The 15,833-nt window shown below is 44.4% G+C and overlaps 1 protein-coding gene across 1 annotated transcript in view; it reads right to left on the reverse strand.

Moving 5' to 3' along the window:
* The window catches only part of LOC137433184 (CUB and sushi domain-containing protein 3-like), a 1,533,363-nt gene that overhangs the window by 1,452,983 nt on the left and 64,547 nt on the right, over positions 1-15,833 (reverse strand). The gene's annotated exons all lie outside the window — the stretch shown is intronic.

A 15,833-nucleotide genomic window follows, 5' to 3' on the forward strand; every position in this document is an offset into this window, starting at 1 on the left:
TGACCTGGTCTGAAACCAAATTGATGATCAGAGATCAAGCCATTGGAGAAGAGGAAAGATTTCATATCCGAAGCAATGATGGATTCCATGACTTTGCTGATAATTGGGAGAAGGCTGATTGGTCTGTAGTTGCTAGGATCTGTTTTTGCACCTTTTTTGTGCAAAGCGGTGATGTTGGCTGATTTCCAAGCAGATGGCAGTTGACCTTGAGCAAAAGAGAGGGTGAAGAGAACAGAGAGAGGGTGAGATAGAGCAGCAGAGCAGGATTTTAGGACACGTGGGCTGATGCCGTCGGGTCCAGTTGCAGAATCAGAGTCGAGGGTTGACAGAAACTTTTCCACCTTGTCAGGAGGAAAGGACACGGAGTCCAGGAGCAGCAGGGTACGACTGGGTATGGTGGGTACAGAGAGGGATGGGCTTGGGACACAAGATTTAGAGGCAAACACAGAGTTGAGGCATTCAGCTTTTTCACGTGCGGAGTCAGCTGTCTAGCCGTTTGAGGTAAGGGAGGGGATGGAGGGGGAACAAACACCAGAAACGGATTTGACCAGACGCCACCAGGATTTGGAAGAGGGAGACAGATAAGAGAGTTCGGTCTTGAGAACGGAGAGATATTGTTTCCTGGCTCTCCTGAGGGTGGACACACACTTGTTTCAGGCTTTGTGAAAGGAAATGAGATTTCCTTCCGTTGGATTTGCTTTCCAGGAGACGAAGGCAAGTTGTTTCTGGGCAACAGCCTCACCACAAGATTCCGTGTACCATGGACGGGAGGAAGGGTATGACAACTGAAGACGAGATGGGATAAATCTGTGCATGAGAGAGAGCAATTTACTTTGGAAGAATTCCCAGGATGAGTTGATGTCAGAGGTGGTAGAGATGGGAGACCAGTCCAGATGATTGATGGCTGCTTGAAGACCGTGCCAGTTGGCCTGAGTGAAATGCCAGACTCGTCGACGCTGAGCAGGCTCCCTGAGGATGGTCAGAGAGATGTCCACTTTAACAAGGACATGATCAGATGATCCGATCGGAGCAGAAGAAGAGCAGCAGACATTTTCAGGGAAGTTAGTCATAACCAAGTCCAGAAGAGAAGATGTTCCGTTGATTGAGATCCGGGTCGGGAAATTGACAGATTGTGTCAGTCCCAGTGAGTCGCAGAAGTCCTTTGCTGAGGAGCCATGGCTGGTGAGAGAGGTACCCACACCCAGCCAACTGGCATGATGACAGTTGAAATCACCACATATGAGGAAGAGAGAGTTGGGATGAGTAGATAGAAGTTGGTCCATATCATCAGACAGCGAGATGTAGATGGAGTCATCACTGTTTGGTGGACGGTACAACACACATATGAACAAGAGGTGGGAGTGAAGGGGAAGCCATAGCCAGAGGTATTCCTGGGGGTGAGGTGGAGAGAGTGCAGTGCAGGGCGAGTGAGGAAGAGAGTTTTTGATAAAGATAGCAACCCCGCCTCCAGGACGAGGCTCAGGTCTATCATACCGGAGGAGGGAGTAGCCCGGGAGAGATACTATGGAATCAGAGACATCATAAAGGAGGAAAGTTTCTGTTAAGCAGATCACGTCTGGTTTGACAGAAGCAACCTGTATGGAGAGATCAGTTAAGTTTGAACGAAGGCCCCGGATGTTTGAGGTCCATACCGTTAATGAAGAGGAAGGGGGAGCATCAGATACAGAACAGGGGGGAGGAGGGGTAGGGTAAGATGTGGAAGAGGTGGAAGAGATAGGGAGAGCTGTTGAAGGTGTGTCAGAGATTTCAGAATAGCTCGGAGAAAGGGAAGGATGGGGCGGACAAAAGGTTTGATGGTGATTGGGTGAGCCACAATGAGGTGTTATTTGAGGAGGGGGAAGAGCGAGGCAGAAGGTTGGGGGAGATGGAGGTGAGAGTTTGAAGGGGGAAGAAGCGGGGAGGACGCTTTGAGGAGGGGGAGTGAGAGGGGGGAAATTGAGAAGCAATGAGGGTGGGGAGATTTGAAGGGGAGGGGTGAGGGGGGAGTTTGGGAGGGAAGGGACAAGGGGAGGGATTTGAAAGGGATGGGATATGGGGCAGATTTGGAGGGGAGGGGTGAGGCAGGAGTCTAGGAGGGGAGGGGCGAGGGGGCGTCTTGGCGGGGAGGGGTGAGGGGGTAGTTTAGGAGGGAGGGGGCAAGGGGGGAGATTTGAAAGGGATGGGTGATGGGGAAGATTTGGAGGGGAGGGGTGATGGGGAAGATTTGGAGGGGAGGGGTTATGGGGAAGATTTGGAGGGGAGGGGTGAGATTGGATTTTTGAAAGTGTACGATTTATGGGAAACGAACATTTATTGCAAAATGAGTTTCTTGTGACCTTCGAGTTAAAAATACGTTTAAGGACGCTGGATGGAGGATGGAGTGCAGGAGAGTTTAGGGAATGTAGAAAAAAGGCACTATAGGAGATGGATATTTTTTTGGGGATGAATTGATTTGGTGAGCAAGTCGAAAGCAGCCTTTTAAAGAAGAAGAAGAAAAAGGTGTTATAAAATATGACGGAATACATAACTCGAGGGGAAAGTGTAAACATTGAAGGTTAATGAGTGAAAACTATCTGGGGAAATGGGGGAGAAACACGTGGTCGAAGAACGAACGAACGAATAAGAATGAACGAACGAATAAGAATGAATAAACGAATGAGAACAGAGAAGGAAATGTTTTTTTTTTTGTTTTTTTGTTTTTTTTTTAGTTGAGATTTACACAAGGAAGTAGGCTATGGGTGAAAAGCCTGGGAATACAGAGAACGAAAGTTATTGGATCACAAACGACCGACCGCTGAGAGAAAAACAAAGCCTCAAGGTTGTACAGTGCACACTGTACAAGGCCTCAAGACACGACACGGCAAACAGACGATCAATTTATGAAAGATAAACACCGAGAAACAACCAAAGTTGCACACAATAACTTCACACACCGAAAGATAAATACAGTTTCGACAAAATACAATTGTGAACAGACTTAACTTCGAAAAACGTGGAGACCGTGTGGAGCTTCGAAAATCCCTCCCACCGTCTCCGAGATCTCGCGAGACCATAATGATAATGGTACATAATGATCATGATAATGATAATAATAATGATCATAGTACATAACAATAATAAAAATAATTATAATGATGCATAATGAGAATGATTATGATAATAATTATAGTGATAACGAAAATGGGACTGATAATGATAATGATACATAATAATAATGATAATGACAACATTGCCAATGATTATGGCACATAATGATAATGATAATGACTGTCCAGGCCATAACGTTTTTACCAATTGAGCTTTTGTCATCAAATTTTCAACAAAGCTTTATTATGAGAATTATGGGAAAAAAATTGTGAAAAGGTCAAAGGTCAGCATCACCTAAAATCATCAATTTACATCCAATTGACATGAAATTTTAAGAATTTGCATAATCGGTCATTGAATTGGTTCACTAATCAAAAGCTCAAAGCTGACTGTTTGTTTAGATCAAAGGATCAAAGGTCAAGGTTGCATAAAATCATCAATTTACATCCAATTGACTTGAAATTGGAGCAGGGTTTGCATATTGGCTCAATGAAGCATCTTGCTTGTGAGGTCAAAAGGTCAAGATCACCTAAGTCATCATGTTTTTGTATTATTTTAGCTGTTTTCGTCATGTTTAGCATATAGAAGAAGTATGAATACAAAGCCGATGCGGACGGGCCTTACATTTTCAGATGCTTTCTGGTTTTCCTTGCCAGAGGAGAGAGTATTTCATTTGTGTCCGTTTGTTTGTCTGTTTGTTTGTCCACACAGAACGTGAGTATGTGTATTAATTACATGAGAGCCTTCAGAACCCCAAGACCTAGTAAAACCCTTTAGAACCCATGAGAACCCTAAAAACATTAAGAGCCCGAAAACAATTAAGACCCCTAAAACTCTTAAGACACCTAAACTATTAAGAGTCCTAAAACCACCAAGACCCCTTCGAGCCTTGAGAACCCTACGACCCTCTTTAAACCAATAAAACGCCCTATTGCCATAAGACCATTTGAAACCCTTAACATCCTTAAGACCACTAAGACCCTTCATAACCTGAAGACGCTTAAGCCCCTTTACAACCCATTAAAACCCACTAAGACCATGAGGACCCAAAAGACCCAAAATACCCAAAAGACCCCAAAAGGCAAAAAGACCCTGAAGATCCAAAAGACCCTGAGGACCCAAAATGACCCAGAGGATCCAAAAGACACAAAATAACCCGAGGACTCAAAGGACAAAACCACACAAACAAGACCTGGTGAGAGTCTGCAATCTCTGATTGCTGATCCTTCTTGTTATCATGTAATACTAGGGCATGCCCGTACTATATATATATCTAAAATTATATCCCCCCCCTCTATTTACATGAAATGGTTTGGTCCATTCGCAAAGCCAAAGCGAACGGCTTGCGAGTACGGTAGAACCCCCCCCCCCCCCCCTCTATTTACATGAAATGGTTTGGTCCATTCGCAAAGCCAAAGCGAACGGCGAACGGCTAAATCGCCATAGCTCGGTAGCTCGCTGCTCTCTGATTGGTCGAATCGTTTTTTGGACATAGCTCGGTAACTACTTGTCCGATTAATTTCAAACCTTGAAAAGGCACATCCTCGGGTCCCCAGCAATATACCTGGCAAGTTTCAAGTATATCAGACCGGTAGTTGTCGAGAAACAGCGGTCGCATACACACAGAGATTACTGGAATTATAGATAGACTAGGGCATGCCCGTACTATATCTATATCTAAAATTATATCCCCCCCTCTATTTACATGAAATGGTTTGGTCCATGAAATGTTTTGGTTCATTCGCAACGCCAAAGCGAACGGCGAACGCTTTACATGAAATGGTTTGGTGCATGAAATGTTTTGGTCCATTCGCAACGCCAAAGCGAACGGCGAACGGCTTGCGAGTACAGTGACAATCCCCCCGGGGTTTTTATTAGTTTTAAAACATAGTTTAACGCCAACATAGCGCCAACATAGTTTGCAAACGTGAAATAAATGAATACGCTCTCAAATGTGCCATCCGAGGCAGAGTGTGTCCGCCACGTTCGGCACACGCGATAGCTCGCTGCTCTCTGATTGGTTGAATCGTTTTTTGGACATAGCTCGGTAAGTAATTGTCCGATTAATATGAAACCTTGAAAAGGCACATCCTCGGGTCCCCAGCAATATACCTGGCAAGTTTAAAGTATATCGGACCCGTGGTTGTCGAGAAACAGCGGTCACAGACAAACAAACGTACAAACGTACAAACGTACAAACAAACACACAGAGATTACTGGAATTATAGATAGATTACATGGCAAATAGTAAACGTCACAAACTGTTTTGGTAAAGATAATAATTTTAAGCAAGATTCTGTGCCTCAGGTGTTATTTAAAAAACAAAAGCAATAACATTTTGTCGGTGAAAAAAATATTATTCCAACAATATTACTTATAAAGAACAAATTGGTTTGGTAATAGCATGGAATTTGTGTGGAGGAGGTAGTATTAAAATGTTGAATATTTAAAATGATATAAACAAGTGAAGAACCTTCTCATATGTGATGTCATTAATATCCAATAAAATATTATAATCATTTTTACATACATATGTGTATTCCGATGGATTAAACAGTGGGATTCACAAAATGAAAAATATTTGAAGGATTTCAGAACCGTTTTGGGTAAAGGAAAAAAAACCTTTAACCTTTCAAAGGGTATCTTAGGGTACAAATAGGGTATAAATAGGGTATAAAGAGGTCAAAATCAATAGATTATCAGCTATCAATTAATTGTTATGCATAGTCTTCGGAAACAATCGGCTATAATCAGGTATAATCAGCACATTCATATTAGGGACGGCAGATATAGAAGACAGCTGCAATTTGTATGAATGAGTTGTGTATAAATATTTATCAGAGAATTCAGCAGCAAAATTGTGTTTTGTAACTTCTGGGTGTAGCAGTAAAGAGAATCGGGGGGAATCAGGGGGAATCAGGGGAAAAGGGTTCAGTCCTAGGTTTCTTGATTGCTTCCCGAAGGAGCCTGCGATTAGAAAAGGCCTTGATAGATTACATTAATGGCAGTCTCACTGCAACAAAGCACCACACTAGTTGTTTTGTTACTTCCAAAATCGAAGATTTTTCAAGTATATTGGTCGGTTCCGTTTGTGGTTCTGTCTGTTTGTCTGTCTGTTTGTCTGTTTGTCACCGGCCTACAGGTCACAATTCTAAACCGATCGTCACAAAACTTCACCAAGTTGTATAAGTCGTCCCAATTGAGAAGCCTATTGTTACGGATTCGGCCCTAATTATTGTTGGTATTATTCTTATTGTTGGTTCTCAGTAAGGGTTATTGTGGTTAAAAGGTTTAAAAGTGCTCCTGGTAAAATGTGGCCGGAAATCGGATGGTGACCCGGAAGGCAAAAGGGAGCGAGGAAGAAGAGGCGGGAGGAGATCGTGAAGAGACGTTTTGGTTGAAGCTCCGGACCGATTGGTGGAGCGTACAGGGCGAGTGGACCCTGCGTCCTTGAAAGGAAGTTTGGGCGATAGGAGATATCGCCGGAGTGCTGTGGAGCCTGTGTAGTCGGGTATCCTCATTGAGGTTCCGGAGTATCCTTGCCTCAAAGCCCGGGTTTGAGTGAAAGCCGTCCGCCATCTTTGCCACGCACGCAACCTGCAGTGAACAGGTTTTTGTCACGTCGGCCGGGCATTATTCCCCGGTGGGTTGCCGGGGACGGCTGTGTAAGAAAGGGGCTTTTGAGGATTATACGGAGACTCATTGATTGAACAGCAAACGTGTACGTCGGAGCGCGTGTTTGGGAGGTTTCCCATTCCACCACTATTGTGCTGGGTGTGGATCACGTGACCTGTGGGTTGCTTCGATCGTCCACGCCTCAATTGATTGTGATCGGACATTGATCCAACTATCGCTGGAGCGAATCGACCTCGCCTTGGAGGGGTACAGAGACATTGGGGGAGTACTGTGAGTTTGGGTTAAAGGACGACATAAGGTGGTACCATCTTAAAAATAGTGGTTGTAGGGCGAATTGTTATTACCTTCGCAAAAGCGGAAGGTTATGTTTTGATCGCTGTGTATTTATTTGTATGTCTGTGTGTGTGTGTGTGTGTGTGTATGTTATTCGCATAACTCAAAAAGTATTCAACCGAATTGCATGAAATTTGGTGGGATGATTGGTTATTATACGGGACACATTTGATTAGATTTTGGGAGCAATCGGGTCAAAGGTCAAGGTCAAGGTCACGAAAAGGTCAAAATCGTATTTTTACCATAGCGCGGTCAATTTTTATCCAATTGGCATGCAACTAATGCCAAAATGTTCAGAATTCAATGCCCGATCTTGTTTGTCATAACTCGGTCAATTCTTATCCGATTTGCATGAAATCAGCACCAAACTGTTCACTGTTCTGTTCCCTACACTCCCATGCCAAGTACAGAACAGTAGCTGCGGCGAAGGTATGCGCTCTACCGAGTGCCCGTTCTAGTTATTATTTGTGTTGTGATTCCGGTGTGATTTATAATATATTGTTTTGGTTTTTAGAACCTTCACATGTAAATTTATTAGTAAATTCCCTTATAAATGACCCCTGTGTACATGTCCCCTTAATTGGCTGTTAATTAAAGATTGCACCTTAGTTAGTCCATGTACAACACGTAGGACACTTTAGGACCTCTCTATAGTTATGTCATTATTATGTGTTCCAGGTAAGGCTGTGTTTCCAATAGTTGACTCTATGTTGCATCAATCAAATAAGATAGGTCCCTTTCAGTGCCCCAATCGTCTTTTCAAAGTGCCAGTAAGGCGGCGTTCATCGCCGTTGCATTGGGCTGTTTTCGGCGACGTTCGTCGCTGTTGCATTGGGCTGTTTTCATTGGCGTTCGTCGCCGTTGCATTGGGCTGTTTTCATTGGCACCATGCCCCAAAACTCCATTGCACACGAGGCCAAGATCGGAGAAGAAGGGGGGAGGAGCCGCCGGATCACGGGCATGGCACCACCTCGTCATCAAAGGTGGAGTCAGAAAGCCCTTACCAACCAACCATCGCCGAGGTGAGCCCACCGGTAGGCGTGTCAGCGGGGCTGGCGGCTTGATACGGCCAAGGCCAATAAAAGGGACAGTGAGGGACTGCTTACAGAGATGAGTGAGGAGAGGCAGCAGATGAAGAGAGGAGTGAGGGAGCACTAGAGTCGGTGAGAAGGCAGGAGAGACGAGCTGCGCGGAGCTGCTGCAGGAAGCCTCTGCCGTGTAAAGCTGAATACGTGGAGCCGCCGGCTGCTCGCTTCCAGCCCGGAGCGGACCTGCTCGCTGTACCCTGCCAAACCTTCCAGCCCTGTTGTCCCACCTGAACCATCTCCTCCAGCCATTCCTGCCTGCAATTCCCTATTCGTGTGAGTCTGTCTGTATTGTCCTGTGGGTTTAAGTAAGACTGTTTAAGGAATTGCGCTGTCTTCTTCTTCTTCAGATTGCTTTCGTTCCTTCTCTTTCTTTGGTTTTGTATAGTTAATTAATAAATACCTGTTCCTTCTTATTCTTGGTTTCATTCTCGTCCGATCGCTTTAGTGATTTCCCAATTGAGTACTTGTGGCGCGATTTCGGCAGAACCGCTTATAATCGGGTTTAGTCCTTTGTTAACGGCCCGCGTCGCAGCTCGCTTCACTCAGCGCAATCCATCTATTACGCTGCAGCCCGGGCGGGAGTATTTCCTCGCGTACCGGAAGGCGCTGGTACTTAGGTCATAGGAAGAATTGGCCTACTACCCTATTCAGCACTGACCGGGAGTGACATCATACCCCCAGGACCGGTCAGACGGCCAGCTTAACAAGACAAGGGGTTTAACCCCGCCTTGCTAACGGGAGTGCCGTCCCCCGGATCCGTAACAATATTATTGTTTGTTCATAACCCTTGGTGTGGTTTCATTATTGATTTGATTGATTTCAACCAAGGATAACATATTTTTCTGCCGGGGACCCTGTCGGGGTTCGGAGGTTTACCGAGACCAGGGGATAGGGGAGGACCCCGTAAAACTATTGATTTTGAGGTCAAAGGTCATCTGGAGGTCAAATTTCTAAAATCGCCATTTTAAATCCGATTGACTTGAAAGTTGAATAGCATTTGTATATCAAGTCGCTAAATTAGGAAATGAACTATTTTTGAGGTCAAAAGATCAAAGGTCAACTTAAGGTCAAATTTTAAAAATCATCCATTTTCATCTAAAAAGCTGTCAATTCTCAACCGATTGACTTGAAAATTGAACTGCATTTGCATATCGAGTCACTAAATTGGGAAACATACTATTTTTGAGGTCAAAAGGTCAAAGGTCAACTCAAGGTCAAATTTTAAAAATCAACAATTTTCATATATAAAGCCTTCAATTCTCAACCAATTGACTTGACAATTGAACAGCATTTGCATATCGAGTCACTAAATTGGGAAAAATACTATTTTTTAGGTCAAAAGGTAAAAGGTCAACTCAATGTCAAACTTCCAAAATCATCACTTTTTATCTGGAAAAAAACCATCAATTTTCATCCCATTGAGTTGAAAATTGAACAGCATTTGCACATTGAGTCACTAAATAGGGAAACCAACTATTTTTGAGGTCAAAAGTCAACTCAAGGTCAACCTTCCAAAATCATCATTTTCATCTGAAAAATCGTCAATTTTCCTCCTATTGACCCGAGCTTTGATCAAGATTGTCAATTTTAATCTTGATTAAATGGACAATTTGCTGTATCAATGGAATTTTTTTCCTTGGGGAGGGGGGGGGGGCGTATTTTGCAAGTATCGTGCTCTGCATGATGTCTTCTTGTTTGTGTTTTGTTTGTCCTCCTCGTGCGTCAGACTCATAACCGATGCAGTTTCATTGGCTGGGGGTTACAAGCCTGGAAGAGTTGTCGCTCCGACACAGGACAGGATGCTTGATTGAGGGTGCAGTCATTTGGAGTTGTTCAGGCTGCCAGAAATGACTTGCCTCCTCTTAATCTGTATTTTCCACATCTATCTGACAGACAGCACACACTGTCTGAAACACCAGGATGACAGTTTGTAACTGGGTCGACATTCGAACCCAGGCTCGACGGCTGAGACACGTAAGACCTCTAAGACCTCTAAGACCTCTAAGACAGCTGAGACCTCTAGGCTATCTTGCCAGCCACAGAACAGCAATTGCTATGAGAGAAATGTCGAAGTTTTGGCAACAACTGGCGTTCACAGAAGCAATAACTAAATGAAGCCACAAGGCACCCCCACTTATTCAACTCGGTGGTAAATCAAACCACAAACATCAGGAGAGAGATAATGTGAAATACGCGAATCTCTGATGAGGTCAAGGATCACAGGTCCGCGATCGACTATCATGAACAGAGTAGTTGTAAGTCAAGATATTTATATGCTGTAAGCACAATTGTAAGACATTGCTAATTATGCCCACAATGTTTGGTAATGATGCACAAATTGGTGAGAGAGGTGATGCACAAATTGGTGAGAGAGGAGATTGGAAATTAAATGAGAAACAGAGGGAGGGGGAGAGAGAAGGGAAAAAGGAGAGAGATGGAAATGGAGAGCGAGAGAGGGAGGAGGAGAGAGAGAGGAAGAGGGAGAGCTAGACAGGGAGAGAAAGGGAGAGGGAGATGGAGAGAGAGGAGGAGGGGAGAGAGAAGGAAGAGAGAGGGAGAGATGGAGAGATGGAGAGAGAGGGAGAGAAAGAGAGAGAGAGAGAGGGGGGGGGAGAGAGATGGAGAGAGGTGGGATACAGAGAGAGAGAGAGAGAGAGAGAGGGAGGAGGAGAGAGAGAGGAAGAGGGAGAGCTAGACAGGGAGAGAAAGGGAGAGGGAGATGGAGAGAGAGGAGGAGGGGAGAGAGAAGGAAGAGAGAGGGAGAGATGGAGAGAGAGGGAGAGATGGAGAGAGAGGGAGAGAGAGAGTGACGGAGTTATTTTACTGAAAGAGATAAAGGTAAAATGTGTTACCTGTGCCAATATGAATTTAGATGGTGATTATTGTACTGTTAAAGGAAACTTACAACAAGGTATTAAGAGTACCGGAAAGTAATGTCATTTTTCAAAGAGGGATACACAGCTTAAAAAACGACATTACTTCCTGGTGCACCTAATATATAATTTCCTTCCCTGCAAAACAAAATGAATATGGAAAAGTCAAACATAATGATCCTGTACAGTACGTGCCATGGCATACAGTACACAACGTACCTGTCTGTGTGGCTCCGGTCCCAACGCTCTGTTGATGTGAACACACAAATAAAAGGATATAAAATTTGTGATCGTCCTAAGGTTTTGACTACTCGGCCACTTTTGCAAAGAGGATTTTGCATGAGACTTATCAGGACCATGGAGGCTGAATATTCAGATTCTGAATAATATTCAGAGCTGTCACCTGGTGATCCATCATGGAAACTCATTCCAGGAGCTCCAATTGATACGGTTGGCTGGGAAGTTCAAAATTGTCTGCATTTTTTGAATTCCATCGCAACGTTTGCTCGCAATACTCGCTTGATATTCAGAGCTGGACCTCGGCTTTGTCACCTGTAATGTCACAAGGTCACATGAAACGCCATCTCGCTAACTTCAAGCTGACACCGAGAACAGATTATTTATCCGTTTTCCGACCTCCAGGGCGCTTTGCCGAAAACTCTTCTTCTTCTTAACTAGAGGTTCCAGGGAACCTGAACTCAACTGGTCTATATCAATATGGTTAGAATATGCATAATAGAACCACAAACGATATAGTTTATATGTGCGTTTATATGTTTATATGTGCGTTTATATGTGTGTTTTCAAATATCTTTAAGTGGCAAAAGGCACAAGTTTCATCAAATTTGATCAGTATTTGTGACTTTTAGAGCTTGGACGTCGTCCAAACTGATGTTTATGGGTCAAGTCATGTCATAGGTCACGACGAGGTCATTTTTCGGACATCGTCAAAACCCGTGATATATGTGTTGAGGTTTGTTACATACTGTCTACACACCAAGTTTCAGCCTTCAAGCTACATTAGGAATTACCAGATTGACAAAAATTGATTTTTCAATATGGCCGCCCTGCCACGCCCATTTTTGGGCGAGTAACGCCCAAATGCAATCCCAAACTAGTTTATGTCTTAAAGATGCTGCATAACAAGTTTCATCCAATGTAATCAATATTTGTGACTTTTAGAGCGTAGACGTCGAATTGTTTACAGACGACAGACAGACAGACAGACAGACAGACAGACGACGGACACTGGGTGTCGACAAAAACTCAGCTGGACATAGTCCCGTTGAGTTAAAAATGCACTTAATGTGGTGTCTACCTAACTCATCCACCATGTTTTTTCATAAGTCGTCCACGACTTTTTCAAATATCATGATATATAACGGTTTTGGCCCCATCACTCAATGGTGAAGAATCACTTATAAAAGTTCTCTGATTCGGAACCAGATTCGGATCTTCACCAAAATGTAATCATTTCTTCCTCATCACACACCCAACCAGTCCACCAAGTGTCGGCCATGTCCATCCACAACTTTTTGAGATATCCTTTTCGCAAACAGACAGACAGTGGTGAAAACATGACCTCCATACACCTTCGGTGGCGGAGGCAACGAGTGGACATGAGAGGCAACTAGGCCTAATAGGAAGGAAAAAAAGACTGTTCAAAAATGCAGTGAATGGTTGGAGATAGGTGGTAGACCTTTTCAGATTTGTGGCCGTTGCCAATTTTGGTTTCATTGCGCAGTGGATGATCCAATGAGTCTTCTGGCACATTCACAGCCACTGGCAAAATTAACTTGAGCGGGGCCTTTTACGATTCCTTTGCCACTTCAATTTCAGCCGCGGAACAGTATCTGTATTTGTTATCCTATCTGCCTTGAGACTCATATTATAAGTTTGATAGTGTTTCCGGTTTCAGCAGATATAAAGGCCCCTTGCTGAGCAAACCAACCTTGTATTCTGTCTTTTATATTCCACCTTAGGATTATGTTACCTATAAGCATCTGCTGGAAAGACAGAAGAGTCCAGGTGGCACTGCATTGAATTCTCATTCTCACTCATTCTCTGTCTCGCTCTCTCGCTCTCTCACTCTCTGTCTCGCTCTGTCTGTCTGTGTCTGTCTCTATGTCTGTGTCTGTGTCTGTGTCTGTCTGTCTCTGTCTGTCTCTGTCTGTCTCTGTCTGTGTGTGTCTGTGTATGTCTGTCTGTCTCTATGTCTGTGTCTGTGTCTGTGTCTGTCTCTGTCTGTCTCTGTCTGTCTCTGTCTGTCTCTGTCTGTCTCTGTGTGTGTCTGTGTGTGTCTGTGTGTGTCTGTGTGTGTCTGTGTCTGTCTGTCTCTGTCTGTCTCTCTCTATCTCTCTATCTCTCTCACACCTCCCACAACAACACAAAACAGGTCTTTTTTATAGAAATGTATCGAGGTCTTGTTGCTCGTGGAACTCTCCTTCTTCTTCTTCTGAATGTAATCCGAGCACTGCAAAATGGCTACAATCAAACTTTTACGAGGTGAATGGGTAATTAATTTCAATTAAGACCGAGCAACCGAAAAAACGTATAATTTCACCAGATTGCGGACGTTATGGCTTTTAAAACGTCTGACTTAATGTGAGCCTGACAAAGCCCAGAAGCCACGAGGTCTCGTTCATTTGCTCGATTGCTTGCTGGTACATTAATGCATACGACTGATGAATCTCATGCAGGTTTAAGGGTATTCAAAGATGGTCGATCCATTTCTGACCATATTGTACATTCATTGCTTGATGATTAAGTATTTCCTCTATGATTAATCGGCACTTACTCGTCTTGGTGTTGCTTTAATTCCAAGGTTATGGATGTCCAATGATCCAGCCGCCTTTCGATATCACCGCTAAATCAGGGAGGGATGAGTCCAGATCATTCATATTATTTTGAGTCAATGGACTGTTCACAGTCCCATATGGCACCACTAATTGATCAAGAGTAATTGCATAGGCCATTGCATAGGCCTACAACTCTAGGGGTCATTGTTGTAAAAAAAAAAAAAAGGATTTCAATGAATACTGGGGTTGATCAGTGGGTTTGTGGACTAACACATCCGATTCACCACCGAAGCGGAAGATTTGTGCTGCCAAGGAAATATTGTTGAGGCATATTCCACGGCTGCGTCTTGATGCCTTCCCAGTATAAAAATTCGTCATTCAACCAGTCTCCACCTGTACCGGTTTGAGTGTCCGCTTCGAGTCCGGAAGGTCGTCGGTTTGAATCCCAGGCGAGTCATGCCAAAGACTTGAAAAATGATACTTGCTGCTTCCTTGCTTGACGCTCGGGACTTAAGGATAGAGCACAGATAGAAAAAAAACCATAGGTTGGCAACCATTGCGCTGGGTTATGGGCCTAATAACCTCACTCTGGATCGAAGTACCTTGGGAGGGAACTCATGTAATTGTCAGCATCTGGAATTTGGCAATATTTCCGGCACACAACAGCCTACCCTTTTCTAAAGGCAGCATGCTGGCACAGACATCTCTAAGGAAGAAGTGCGGGCTTACCCTTTGAAAAGCACAGCTCACTGTACGAACCATCCGCGGAGCACTTGGTCAACAGTCTGCAGTCGGTCCGACCATGTTAGGATCTTAACCCTACGGTGACCATTCGGAGGCTCGCACATGGGTGAGCAGGCAGTGGAAAAAACATAAAAGCGCTGAAATCAAAATGAGGGCGAATGTTAGGATAAAATATATTTATCAAAAATTATTATTATGTTTTACAAAAAAATCTTGAAAAAAGAAAAAAAAAAGTGTCCTTTGTACATTCAACGCCCGGATCGCAGGTGAGACGGCTGCAGCTGCACCCTTGCAGCTCCGATGGTCGTCACACTCCATCCACCACGTTTCTCGTTTAGCGGAAACATTGCACTCTTGTCGTCGGATCCCATCCCGCACAAGCTCGCGTAAAGCAGTTGAGCAGCGACAGAGCTACGTTACCCAGCCGAGGCCCCAATGCTGCCGTCATTCGTGTTCAAAATGCGTTACGCTTAAAGCAGCAGGTATGTTTAAACTCGTACCTTGTGAGCTGAACTTTGATCGATCGTCCGTACGAGTTGTTTGTAAATTAGACATCGAATGAAAAGCGCGCATTGTTGCGATCCAGGTTCCCGGGATCGGTACCGTGCCAATTGCGCAATCGCTTGTGAAAAGGTCTCGAACCTAGACCCTGATCGTTCTCACTTTCACGCCATGCTTGCTCGAGGACAAGAAATAAACTTTGAAGGCAAAGATCGAACCCTCGTGTGACGTTCTTAATAAAATGAATGTACGAGTTCAAGTGCACTCGCTCGAGGTGGTGAGACCACCTATTTAACGGAACCATGTTGCGAATAACGAACTCCAGGAGAGAGAGAGAGAGAGAGAGAGAGGACAGAGAGAGAGAGAGAGAGAGAGAGAGAGGGAGAGAGAGAGAGAGAGAGAGAGAGAGAGAGAGAGAGAGAGGAGAGAGAGAGAGAGAGAGAGAGAGAGAGAGAGAGAGAGAGAGAGAGAGAGAGAGAGAGAGAGAGACAGAGAGACATAGACAGAGAGACATAAAGGGAGACAGAGAGGGAGACAGAGAGACAGAGAGGGAGACAGAGACAGAGACAGGGAGGCAGAGAGAGAGAGACAGAGACAGAGACAGAGAGACAGAGAGGGAGACAGAGAGACATAGAGGGAGACAGAGAGACATAGAGGGAGACAGAGAGACATAGAGGGAGACAGAGAGGGAGAGACAGAGAGAAAGAGACAGAGACAGAGAAAGAGAGGTAGGGGGGGAGAGGGAGAGAGACAGAGAGATTCCAAGGATGGAG

Source organism: Myxine glutinosa, chromosome 8, assembly GCF_964187855.1.
Source record: "Myxine glutinosa chromosome 8, kmMyxGlut1.1, whole genome shotgun sequence".
Lineage (NCBI taxonomy): Eukaryota > Metazoa > Chordata > Myxini > Myxiniformes > Myxinidae > Myxine > Myxine glutinosa.